This window comes from Lycium ferocissimum, chromosome 7, assembly GCF_029784015.1.
Source record: "Lycium ferocissimum isolate CSIRO_LF1 chromosome 7, AGI_CSIRO_Lferr_CH_V1, whole genome shotgun sequence".
NCBI lineage: Eukaryota > Viridiplantae > Streptophyta > Magnoliopsida > Solanales > Solanaceae > Lycium > Lycium ferocissimum.
In genome coordinates this window covers 14474860-14487194 of record NC_081348.1, presented here as the reverse complement: position 1 = coordinate 14487194, position 12335 = coordinate 14474860, and positions in this window count along the sequence as shown.

Genomic DNA, 12335 nt, shown 5'->3' with positions numbered 1-12335 from the left:
TAGGTTTAAAAATTGTTGATATTGAAAATGTCAAATCACCGAGAGAAGTAATCAATTTTTACACAATCTATATGTATTTACAAAATATATGTCGCATTTAAACGAAATCATTAGAGGGACTTTACCATAAACTAAAATTCAGAAGAGATACTTAGGATTCACTCAACAAGTAAAAAAATTTACATCCAAGAGAATTTTTAAAGATCCAAATATTTTCATACAATAGTTCAAGAAAATAAAAGGCCAAACATGGGCGTAAACTTCTTTGATATTCGATTTAGATGTTTAAAGCTGATCTTGTGGAATTGAGCAGTCTTATGTATATATATGTTCCTATCAGACACAATTAGCTTTTGACACATAACATGGGTTGCACAACATTTCATGAGCGTGTGAATGTTGTCTGATGTGGAATATAACGGTAATATTTCAATTTTCTGAAAACTTTTATTTAAATCCTAATTTGGACAAAGAAAAAGGAGAGAAACTAGCTAAAAGAAGAGTGAGAACAGTGTAAAAAATTAGGATTTAAATAAAAGCCTTCAAAAAATTGAAATATTACGGGTATATTTAATGAATACATTTACACGCTTTCATGAAATGTTGTGCAAAAGTGTTATGTGACAAATTGCTAATTATTATAGGAATGAATACGTACATAGCATTGTGTTCAATTGGAACAAGACTGAGTTCAAGTGTCTAAATGTGATTTCCGGGCAACTTTGAGGGGCCGTACATGTGTTTGGCCAAAATTAAAGGTGTAATGTGACACATAGTCATAGTCGTGACTCATGAGCGTGCAATAAATTAGTGCGACAAATGGCAAATGTGATTCTTGACCAATACAGCTTAGGTTAGACACTTTAATTGATAGGTTTTGTAAGAAATGCTCAATGTAAAGATGTAAATTAACAAATGGTTGATGAACTTCACATAAATAAATTTGGAAGAAAAATAGATGTTGGGTATATATATATATATATATATAATTTACTTCAAATTATACGGTCCTTTGAGTGTTTTGTTTTTATTACATATGCTCAATTAAATTAATAAAATCTCGATTCTACATTAAATGTGATTTTAGGAACAATTGAAGTTGAGTTGGATTGCAAATTAGGAACTTCTCAAAATTGTAGTCTGGCATCCCAAGCCATTTGTAGGAATTCAAGGAAATGAAGAGACAGGACTCTTGGGTCGCAAGAGAAAGCAAGAAATGAAGGAGATTAATTGAAGAAAGCAAATCACAGTTCTAATAACAATTCTAATACTAATATTATTAAATTGTGATTTTGAATATTGTTAATATTTCTTTTAGTGTCATTTTCAATGTGAATGGTAAATTACAATAAAGTTTGAAGAACGAAAGGTTATTATAAGTTGGAGTTTGGACGTATAACGACAAAGCTCCTGAATTATGTTAAATGTCATGCTGCACACTTTCTTTATTTTTCTTGTTTAATAAAAAGTAGCCATCTTCGTGGGATATAAGAAAAACACGGAAAGAAAGTCAAGAAGAACAAATTAGGGAGTTAATTGGTATTATAGTCCTTTTTTTTTTTAATTGCTTTTTATTACACTGGGGGAAGGGGAAGAGGATTACAATGCGGGGATTCGAGCACCAACAAGTGAGGTCGGAGATCCAATCAATGAAATTTCTTAGATCACATGTATTATAGTCCTTTATAAATTTATTTTAAAATTTAAGTTTTTTTAGAATAATATTTTATTTTTGCACATAAAAGATCTAAAAATAATGTAAAAAAAGTCTTTACAAGATCATTTTCTTATATTCAATTTGTAAAGAGCTATGTTACACATTCCTCTTAAAAGTAGATATTCTCATTCCTGTAAGTTATATCTAAACGATTTAACTGATATATAGTGTAATAAAATCTATATTGTTAATGTATTATAATCTCTTATAGCAAGTTACGTTGTATATATTGTCTTCGAGATAACTAATTTTAATATTATAAAATTAATTATAATTATCTTTTAAGTGAATTGATAGTATATAGAAGTCAAACTCAATAGATGGTGAAGTAATTTGAAGAATTAGAACTTAGAAGATTTAGTCCAGATAGTTGCGAAACTCGTGTCATATTTTCTTTTTGTTCATTTGTTGTTGTTTCTCTACGTGCCTGTCACATGTGCGCTCAATATTATGGTACGACTTTTTTCGAGGCTGTAAAAGAAGCGATAAAAATATACGGTATAAAGCTAAAGGAAATTTCCTTCCATTTATATACCAAAATGTATAACGTGGACTCCTCCCGTTATACCCCAAATTTTTTTGCCATTGTCGGAACGAACAAAAAAAAAAAAAAAAAAAAAAAAATTTAATAGTATAACGTGGACTGATCCACGTTATACAAATAATTTTGTATAACGTGGATCAGTCCACGTTTTAAAATATATATGTTGTAAAACGTGGACCGATCCACATTATACAAAATTATTTGTATAATGTGGATCAGTCCACGTTTTACAACATATATATTGTACAACGTCGGGCTGTCCACGACTCATCCTCATCCCCAAAATTTTTGCCCTAATTTTTCTCCTTTCTCCTCCGCTTCTTCCTCCATTCTTTTCAACTTACAGAATTTCTTCTCCTTCTCCTGCTCCTCCATTTATTTTCTTTTTAAACCCTGCATTACAGTCTAATATTTGGAGCAACTTCTTCATCAAAAACCTTTTGTTGCTATCTAAATTAAGGTATTTTTTCTAACTCATATAATATTGTATATTTATAGTAGATGTAGGATATCTGTTTGTCTTATATATCTTGATTACACGGATTCTTTAATTTTTTATTTGTGTTATTTTAATTTGAACTTTAGACATGATTGTTAGAAGCATTGTTATATAAAAAGGTCGATTTGTTTAGTAGCACTTTTGAAGAAATTTGTTGTTATGTTCTTATTATTTTGTGGATTGTTATATAAAAGATCTGATTTGTTAAGTTTTTCATTGTACCTTTAATGTGATATTTATATAGCCAGAAAAGTGAAACTTAATTGATATTTATATGTCATGATAATGCTTTATTATATGGGACCTAAGTCTAAGTGGATGGACAATTATTCTGTCTATACTTTATAGGTATTAATGTGGTCCACTATCAGTGGTTTATAAGGCGTATGGAAGTTGGCTTTATCTAGCAGTGCATATTTGTTCTACGCTAAAATTGGAATAATATTTTTTTTTTAATAGTAAGTTACTCCAAATAGCTTGATCCGGACTTCAATTTTTTTTTCTTTCTAAGGTATGGAGCTTCCATAGGTACCCCTACATCCGGGGCCAGAAGTGTAAGATGTGTTAACATTCCAGGAGAAGCATCGATCACAGGCTATGTGGGATGGTGCCTTGAGAGGACCGACCGGATGCCTGTTTCCACGCCACGCGGATATCGAATTTTGGAAGCACGTGAGGCGTCATCCTTTTCATCCTCGCATCCTTGACTACTTTGGCCTGTGTGGATTTAGGAGAGTGGTAGAGATAGGATATGTATCATATGATTGGGCTCATCATCGCACTTATAGAGAGATGGCGTCTACGCACACCTTTCATGCAATGCGGGTGAGGCGACCATCACATTACAAGATATTGAGCTCATGTTTGGCATGGTTGTTGATAGTAATCCCTTGAATGATCTTAATGCTAGAAATATAAGTATTGTTGGGTGGCAACAATTGATCCATGAGCTTACTTGTTGGTCACCCGGTCTGGATTGTTTTAATGGTGTTAGTAGGTTAGAAGTAAATAAATTAATTGAATATATTAGAGGCTTAGATGACATTACAGATCAGACCCCAGATATTGATGTGCAAAAGCGGGTTAGGTTGTACTTGCTATGGCTTTGTGGCGACACGATATTTCCGGATAAGTCCGGTGACTTACTTAATTTAGACTATTTGCTTGACATGCGTGACCTTAGAGAAATGAGTAGACAAGTTTGGGGAGCGGCACGTATTGTCATATTTGTATACTTGTTTATGCGCTTGATATATGGTGAAAGCCAAGGATGTGTGTGGATTCATTTCCTTATTGGGTACGTGACCTTTTAAAATTATATAATATTATTTGGTTGTCTATTTGATAGTTATAATCTTTTTATTTTTTTTTTTTTAATTTTTAATACACAGTTTGGGCTTGGGAGCTAATTATACCGATGCGACCACCACCGGGGCCCTTTTACCCACGACGGCTCTTGCTCGAAAGTGAACTCATCGTAAAGCTCGCGAAAATGAGGCACGTGTTGTGCTACCTGTTATACCCCATTTAGACCGGATCAAAGCGGAGTACATCATTTTGGTGATTCCTAATTATTTAATTTAAGGAGTCGCCACCTAATTTATTTTAAGGGTGAATTAGGACACCTAATTATTAACTAAGGTAAAGCTAAACTAAGCTCCATTTTTAAGGTCTTACGAACTTTAATTTCCAATTCTAGGTAAGGGTTCTAATTATCCTAAAGGGAAGGGGTTAGGCATCCTTTAAGATTCGTTAAAAAACGATTACCGACCAAACTTAGGTTAATTAATTAAGGTTAAATAAGGTGCTTGAATTTTAAGAAAATGGCTTATAATATTACTAAGGTTTTAAAGAAAAATATGATAACGTTGTTTAAAATAAGATTTAAAAAAAAAAAAAAAATATGCTAAGGCTTTAAATAAAAATGCCATTTTAAAACAAGACTTGCACAAAAAGCTTTAAATAAGATTCAAATAGAAATGTTATTTAAAAGTAAACTATAAATATTTGCTAAACTTTAAATAATGATGTATTTTGAAAATGAGACTTTGCAAAATAAGTGATTTGTATATAAATAGAAGCCTTTAAGAGAAGATCTAGCCAATTTAACTTTAGGATAAAATTATATTATATGAGTATAGTGGTGTAGAAAATCTTAGACTTGTTTTATAAGTAGAATGCAAAAGATGATGAGTTTTTCTTTTCTTTTTATTAATATTTAACTATGCTCAGCTAAAATATGTGTAATTGGATGAATTTTGAAAACAATGTTTATAAAATATATTTAAGTTTATATTTGCGTATTAGTGACGTTTTGAAATGTATATGATAGTAAGAATAAAATATGATTCCTTTTACTTAAAATATATAGTCATGCTATTTTGCAAATCAATTATTCCAAATAAAATAAATATTAGATATTACACATAGTTTTCACATGAGAAGAAGAGAGTAAAACTTATGGAATTGATTATTAGTCTTCCTTAAACTAACTACCCATTACTAAAACTAAACCTACTAATTCATTAGGATTTATCTAAACTGAGAAAACAAAAACAAATAAAAAGTTAGTTGCATAATTAAATACACAAAATAAATAGAGGAGTAGGAAATATAAATGGGCTCAGCCCATTTTTAAAGAACTGCTGCGATGGGCCTGCTGTTGGGCTTTGGCCCGATATACGGTTGCGGGCTATTGCTGCTATTATGGGCCTTGGCCCAGATTTTTTTTGCACAGTTGATGGGGCTGACTCGATAAAAGTGCTTCGTTGGGCTTTAGCCCAACATCGAATGCGGGATGAGACGAGTCCCTCGGACTCACGCGCGGTGGTCATACATAAAAATGAAAAGGAAAAGGATTAGTATATAATCAAGGAATAAGGTCAAACATACAAAAATGTAAACTCCAAATAAATCAGTAGATTGTGTATATACCATGTATATTTAATTTTAAACCTACTTTTTAAGCTTAAGCTTATTTTGATTCCTTAATCTTCTTCTACAGCAGTGTTCAAACTTGGACCAAGGCGAACCCAAGCTCAAACTAGTCAACTGAAACACTAGACAATGGCACAATCGGGTTCAATATAGCCCAAATACTTGTCAGCTCACGAGACAAATACAGAAATCCAAACAAGTACGCTGACTCCAAAGGTTCTATGTGATACCAAGCAATAAAAGGGACACATGACTTCAGTAGACTCAAACAAATAAGGTGACACAGAAGAGCACAAGCAGATTCAGGAAGACAAAGAAGATATATGGTGTTCATTCAAGCCCCAATCAATTTTGTCATGGTTTTGGTTTAGCAGAAATGGAATTTGTGTCCTTTTTACTTCAGGCAAAATCTTAAAGACAAGGTATAACACAAAGGTTCAAACAGATCAAGAGATTTCACTAGTTTAGCATTCCTTGTAAGACTAAATTTATTACCAAAGATTTCCTTCTAACTAATTCTTTTCCATGTTCTAGCAAAACCAACCACTTAGAATGGGCAGATTTCATTTTAATTACAACGGCCTGTTTGGACACCAACAAATTCATTTTATCTCCCCTTCCTTTGGTCCGGTGATAAGAATTGGAGGGCTAGAAGTGTATATATAGTGAGCCTCTACTTGACCTCAAAATTAGCAGATTAACCTCTAGAATTTGATTAGGGCATAATTCATACAAAACAGAGATTTTTCCATGCTTAACATCCAACAAAACCAACAACTCATTAAATGAAACTGGTTTCAAACTGATTTTTAGCTAAAGTCCTGAGTGAAACTTTCCTGAGTCCCAACTGAACGTAATAACAGGGACAAGGATAAGAGATTTCAGAGCTTTATCTTCCTTTTAGAAACTACTTAACCAAGCATATATTTGAGAACATCATTTAGGAAGCCTTTTTGTTAACTAGAAACTTAATTTGCCATAATGAAAGGACTAACAGGACTAATATTCGAAGTAAACAACAAACTAAACTACACATCTCCTGCAGCCAGATCAGGAATCAACCATATTTGAATCCTACTCGTGGTACTCGACTAACACAAGACACTCATTTAAGTATATGTTAAAACATGTTAAACTACTCAATAAATACGGAGAGCGGGGGCATTTTATCTAATTCTCGCTAGCATATGAATCACAACCGGATCGACACAAAGAACATGCTAAGTCATATACAAGCAAACTAGGCTAGCACGTAATAACTAAGAAACCTAAATGTAAAATGAAAGAGAAGGGGAATCGTAACTTGTTTGAAGTTAATTGTGGATAATAGCGTACTCGAACAATCTAAATTAGGTAGTGATATTCCATATAAGAACTCATTCCAATGATAAAAAAATTTAAAGACCCGTACGGGGTTGTTCATACTAACATCCAAGCATACATGTATACCCGACGTATCGATCATGATAGCATTTAACTAGTTCCGACACACATAATGAGGTTTAAGCTAGTTAATCATTAAAGGGGTCTCTCAAACCATCATAAGCAGTGGTACCATACTAATTTTAAATAAAACAAGCCCTGCAATGCTCCACCCTATCATGCTAGATTAACAACCATCTCACAAGTACTTACAATAAGCAGACATGAAACTTTTAGACTGACTTAATCTAACATGTTTACAACATACACAAACTATCAAATCCAACAAGACACTGATAAATAGATGGACAATTAGCTAAACTAGAACATATGCAACCAAGCATATTAAAACAGGGAACAAAAAGAACATAGCTTAAACCAATGATAGCCGAACAATGGCCTGAAACTGAGCTAATAACATACAGGACTAATCTAACGACATCACAAGGGCTACATTACTAACTAAACAGCAAAACAAACTAAACGTAGGCAAACTAGAGACCAACACACATAAACACTTAGCAAAGGAAAAAATGCTAAAAACAACTAACAGGGGAGAAAATTACCTCTTTCGCGTGCAGCGAACTGAGGCTTCGGGTCTCGAATCTATACTCGAACGCGACGAACCCGAACCTACTTAACGTAACCCAATTTCAAATCAAAAACCAAATAAAGATAGAACGATTTCTTGACTGAATTTTTGCCCCCTTTTCTTTCTTTTCTTTTTTGTAAAAAAAAAAAAAAAAAAAAAAAAAAAAAAAAAAAAAAAACTATAACTATTTTTTTAAGGATCAGATTTCGCCGCTCAACCATGCCCTCCAAATGGTTCTCAAACTTTGTATTTATAGCCTCAAATTAGGGTTTCGAATTTCAAAATTTGTGGCTCAATCCGAAACCCAAAAGCTATTCAAAGTCAAAAAAACGATCTCTGAAGGTTGATTTTCCTCAGAGATCTGGAAAGAAAAATTGGCTTTTTTTTGTCGACTCAATTAATGAGGGGTATCACGACCTTGATTCTTGCTTGAAATGGACAGACTCGTACCTACCATGGCCGATTGAGGTGTCGATTTGTAGCTAAAGAAAATAGCGAGACAACAAGGTTCTTGCCGTAGGGGGGAAAAGCCGAACCCCACCCGAATTGGGAGGGCACGGCTACCGGGCTCGGCGGTGAGAGGTGAGAGACGGCTTCACTTGGCAACGAGACAAAGCGTCTCCTGCCTTGATGAAGACGAGAGCAAGGGAGGCATCTGGGAAAAGCATTCATTTACACAAAAATGGCAAGGCAAAAATTTTGTTTCACTGGTGATGTTTGGCAGCATTTTGAAAAAGGAAATGAGAGAGTAGACGAGATGAGAGGCGGCGCAGATCTTTCATCAAGGAAACCCTAGCTGAGTTAAACGTGGGACTTTAATAATGACCATCAGATCGTTTTATTGAATGGTCCAGATTAATTCTTGAATAGTGGCTTTGGAGGATCGTTGGGCTGATCCGAATTTGGCTTGGTTTGGGCGAATATTAAGCGAGACTTTGGGCCACGTATAACCGAAAATATGGGCCTCGGGTGTGGACCCTCTTTTCTCCCTTCAATTCTTTGACTTGCAAATTTAAAAGATAGACCCTCCTTAGTCAATTATATATTAACGCGTACTAAAATGTTGCTTAATAAGGATGTATTTAATGGTGTTCAAATAAAATTACATGATATCTTAATAGTTGTGCAATAACCCTTATAAAGTCCGAAAGTAATTAATAATAATTAAAAAAATGCGATGCATTTTCGCATAAGATGATAAATAGGAAAGTTAAAATGATCACGACAATCAAAATATTAGACGAGGGTGATATGATGAAAATAATAATAATAACAATAATAATAATAGCGTTGATAAAAGATAATAGGCGATCCCACCACGACAGTGGAAAACGACAATATTAATAGAAGGCTAATAATTGCAATAAAATATAAGCGAACGTTCTTAAGTTGTCAAAATATTAAAAGCTCAAATAAGCTATTTGGATGGCGCAGTTCCCTTATTTGTGGGATCTATCGAGAGTGGCACATGGTAGACCGCGTTCTCGCACAGCTTTGCAGGAAGCAACATATTCCGTGACCATGTGTCGAGATTGATCCTTTTCATTACAAAACGTGATGTTACCGTGCTATAACAAAGGAGGATCAACAAAATTTGGCGCAAACGGACTTTTTTTGGGAAAAATCATCGACAAAGGGCAATCCGTGCCGAGTATGAAACTCAAGACCCGTAGTCATTATCGCAGTATTTTTGTTGGTATCGACGTCACTCGTGTACTTTCGATAGGAAATCCCGCATAATGTGGATAAGGATACCAACATACGGCAGCAGTACGAGGCATCGGTACGTACATTACATTGCATTAGATGTTTGATATCTTTATATGTGTCTTAGACCATTATCAAATCTTATAATTTAATTTTTTTTCTTAGGCTTTGTGGACACCGGGCTAATCGATGCTTGTCTACGACTATCCAAGACATCCAACCAAGTCTAACGAAGTGAAGGAATTAGCAAGAGATATTTAGCCACATTAACATGCAGTCCATGGTTGCTGCCTCTTTGGGGATGATGTTGAGTTTCGCTCCCAATTATACACCACGGGGCATGAGTATGTCGAGCGCACATCGCTGCAAAGCTTTCGTTGTCAACGTCCTAATATACCAAGCCCGCGAGCGTGCAGGGGACGCAAGGCCAGGTAAACCACGGGGTCGAGGTCCCGTGATCACCGCTAGTTGATGAGGATGAGGTTCGTTCGGATCAAGATATGCCCAACAACGATGCCTACACCGATGACGCATATTACCCAATAATAGATTTGGCATGTCCACTCATCGACGTTCGCTCCCGAGGTCCAATCACTCTACTGTAATCACACGTGAGGGCCCTCGGGCATCTGCATCGTCCTCGAGCCTTTATTAGCCTCACATTTGAATGCTTGCCAACGTTTTACAACAAAATCAATCGCATGCTTGATTTTACGACCGATGGCAAATTTAACGACCGCATGGATTCTCGCCTATAACGTGCATAAAAAAATTCATGCATCAATTACCGCAAAACCCAACGTCGCAACAAAATCAATTGTTGTAAAACGTTGGCAGGCCAACGTTTTACAACAAAATCAATTGTTGCAAAACTTTGGCCTGTCTACGTTTTGCAATAATTGATTTTCTCAATTGGTAAACGTTAGCTGGCCAAGGTAGCAATAATTGATTCTTGAATTTTTTTTACGCAGAGAATCCATGCAGTCGTCAAATCACGCATGCAGTTGTAAAAGCAAAACAGTAAAATAATTTGTAAAATTTTTTTTGTTAAAGCTGAGAATGCACAATACAATCATGCAATCGTCAAAATCACAGCATGCAACAGAAATCAAACAATAAATAATTTTTTTCAACACGCATTATGAATTCAAAGGTCTCGTGATTCATTTTTTTTATATACTAAGATTTGTATTCTCGACATTCAATTTCTCCACTTCTCTCTTTCAGACTCGCATATCTCTTGTAGACTTCATTTTTTCAAGAATTCTTCACTTTTGCATTCTCCATTCATTTTTACATTTGTATTCTCTCGAAAATAATATGACGGAAAATTATGTAAGAGTTAATTTATATTAGGGTGGTAAAGTTGTGTACGAAGAAGGTTCAGTGAGATATAACCGTCGTCCGGAGTCAGACAAAGGTTTCCAATCTCCCTCAAATACGATCGTCTAGAGCGTGTTTTCATAAGCAAAATGGTCATAATGATGATGATGGTCATTCTGCGAAGACACACGCTCGAGGTGCGATGGTAACGTTAGCTATCATTCTAATGCGATTCCATATTTGGATAACATCAAGAATGCCCTGATGATTTTTGCCTTCATGAGAGACGTCGGTCCGCCCCGACCTCGCACTTTGGGATCAAAAAAAACCTGAATTTATCTATTCTGTTAGTATGCAGGCAAGGAATATTCTTTTTTTTTTGGCTCCATGTTTTCAGGGGTTGATAATTTTCTGGGTGTTATTACATAACAATGCGTAAAAATTAAAGGCGAATGAGACTATATTTGTTACACCCTCGAAAAATTCCCCGATGATGCACATAAAGGAATAGACTAACGAAGGACACGAAGTATTCGATATTTCAATAAGTAAGAGATAGAATTTGATTGACCCTAATTGATATTTCAAAAACATTCGAGGTGTTATAAGTTAAAGTATCGGAAGAGATTTTATGAGTAACAAGTTAATGATGATTTAATAGGTTTCGGAGAAGAGTTATAACGTCCGTTAGATTTGAATAATGAGGTGTTAAACAAGTATCAAGAAGGTTCCATAAGGATTGGAGATCAAACGAAGTGATGAGAACAAGATCATTGAAAAGATTGGTTATACGGCCGATTATACGGTCCGTATAATGGTCCGCAGAATCGTCACAGTGAAGGTCCCTCACTGATGGGATTATACGGTCACTTATACGGACCGTATAATGGCAATAACAGATGTTGAAGGGACGATTTCACTGTCACTTATACTGACCGTATAAGTTGTCCGTACATTTTCCCGACGGATCGTACTTTTAATTTATTAAAAAAGGGGACCAAGTTCATTATTTCATTTCATTTTTCACCCAACACTTCAAGAACTCTCTAGAACCCTCTCCACTCTTCATCCATAAGAACTCAAGAGAAATTTATGATCAACTTCATCAAACTAAGAAAAACTAAGTGTAAGAAACTCATTGTAGATCATCCAAGTCAAGAAGTTTCATCGTGAGGAACCAGATTTTGGCTCGACAAGATCTCCACCCAAGGGTCATTCCTACATCATCTAAGGTAAGTTTTATGGTATTTCCATGTTGTTTAAGGTATTGAGAAGTTGAAACACTTGGATTGTAGAAGAATATAGAAAATGGGTCGTGAATGCGATAATAGTGTCATTTTTCGAGTAATAGCTTGATCGAGTCAGCGATTCTTGATATGTTGCAATTATGGTTATGTTATAAATGATGTTAAGAACATGGGATAGACGTTGTATATAAATGAATGTAATCGTGCGCTATGACTACGGATATGGATGATTAGAAGTGAATTGAGAAGTAAGGATAACGAGGAATAAAGAATTACTGCTATGACAATGCGAACGTTATCGATGCTCGTGGTTGATGCATGATAGCGGAGTAAGTCGTATAAATAAA